Below are 2,150 nucleotides of genomic sequence, written 5' to 3' on the forward strand. Positions count from 1 at the left end.
CTCAGCGCCAGGCAAGGAATCCCCACCCCAGAGGCAGCTGCATCTCAGCACCAGGCTAGTGATCCTGTATAAACAGCCCCCGGGCACCACTCCTGAGGCAGCTGATGCCCATTCACTCTGTGCTCCAAAGGAAAGCAGACAGGGGAGTCAGCGGCACTTCTAATTTCTCCAATTATTACCTGCAGGGCCGGCCTTGTGGTTGGGTGACCACCCAGGGTGCCGTGGTTGGGGAGGGTGGGAGCCATCCGAGCACCACAAGCTGGCAGGCCTGGGCTGCCAGAGAGGAGATGAGTGCAGGTGAGCCCAGGGCTGAAGCCCCTGGACACACGGGCGAGCGTTGGTGGAGCTGCCAGCCTGGCAGGAAGTCATGGGCAACAGAGCTGGCCCCTGCGGAGCAAGCGGGCTGGTCCATGTCCCCCTTTCCTGCAGGGATGGGTGATGCCGCACAACCGCTCTCCTCCAGCTAGATGGTCGGGGCAAATGGCCGGGGGAACCCCGAGACTCAGAAACTCCTCCGTGTGCAGCCGGGCTCGGATCTGGGGCCAGAAGCTGGCCCTCGCGCCCTGTGCCCCACGCTGCTGTTCTCCAACTGCACTCAAGTACGAGTTCATCCAGGGTGCCATTTTCCCTGAAGCCAGCTCTGCTTATCTGGAACCCAGCCCCACAGGCCATTTGGCCCCCCAGCCTGTGACATGTGATCCAGGACCAGCTGCAGCAGAAGGGGAAGTGGAAAAACCACACACAGAGCCAGGACTCTGTTCCCCATTCAGAAAACACACAACGGGACCTTCATGCCTTTCCTAGTGCCCCTAAACCCACACAACAACAACCAACGACAACACCACCACCACAGTTTCTAGGCTGAGCATTTGTACAGGGATCCCTCCCCTGGAGCTTGTTCAGCTGCCTTTGGGGTGGGACACAGTATTGGGGAAAATCCCCCAAAGCAGGAAATGGGCAGGGAAAACATCTAGCTCAGGCACTATTCAAACCCATCTTTTCCTGTGCATGGGGCTGTCTACATTGTCTCAGAGCATCTGTCAAAGACACAATCCAAACCCTGGGCGCATGGTGTTTGAAGAGCAGGACACAGATCCTGCAGGCCTGAATGGGAAAGGGTCACTGTCCTATGGGCGTTTTGGGCTCCATCCTAGAGCAACAGAGAATTCTCTTCCTGCACCAGAATCCTATATGGTGTTTCCAAATACCCCTATAGAAAAGGCATCATCCCCTACTGACCACTGTAGGCTGCTTATTTCTATTGCTTGTCTCTCGATTAAATTTGATAGACCAGCGAGCCCACTACAGAGACAGGCTGGGCTTGTGGTTCAGGAATTAAACTGGACTCAGGAACCAGGTCCTACTCCTGGCTCTGCTACAGACTCCTGGTATGAGATTGCACAAGTTACTGAATCTCTCTGGGGCTCTGTTTTCCCCAACTAAGGATAATAAGCCTTCCTTTGTTTACTTAGACTGAATTCTTTAGGGCAATGGTCGTCTCTCACTGTGTGTCTGTGCAGCACCCAGCACAGTTTGGACCTGACCTTAGTTGGGCTCGATGCAGCATCCCAGCCCAACGGGGGTCCCCAGCTCTCAGCCAGGCTCCGTGCAGTGCCTGGCCCCATGGGGGTCCCCAGCTCTCAGCCGGGCTCCGTGCAGTGCCTGGCATGACAGGGGCCACTTTGACCCGGGAGAGAGGCACAAAGTGGTTTCAAGATAAAGTAGGAGACAACTAGGAGCGGGGTGGGGAGGATAAATAAGATTTATAGTGAGGACCCACAGAGACCTAATGCTGGCTGGGGTATCTCTAGCTCTCTGCATCTTTCTCTCACACAGGAGTCATATTTGTCCTCAATCTAATTAAAAACCTAGCCCAGCCTTTGAGTCAGAGTGAGGGGGCTGAGTTGAGAAATTCACACATCAATTTCACACCCTTTTTTAGGCTGTAGATTTGCAAGATGTGCACTACTGACACCATTCTGAGATCAATTCCCCCCTCCCCTACACTCTGACAGATCGAAAAATCTATACGTACATGGTGCCCCGTTTACACAAAGCTGGTGTTTGGGTGAGACAGCTCTGTAAAGCAGGGACAGGCCCGGAAAAGGTTTTCAGGTTAAGGGATCACATGGATACTGATCCAGCTGGGA

This window comes from Dermochelys coriacea, chromosome 6 (genome assembly GCF_009764565.3).
Source record: "Dermochelys coriacea isolate rDerCor1 chromosome 6, rDerCor1.pri.v4, whole genome shotgun sequence".
Lineage (NCBI taxonomy): Eukaryota > Metazoa > Chordata > Testudines > Dermochelyidae > Dermochelys > Dermochelys coriacea.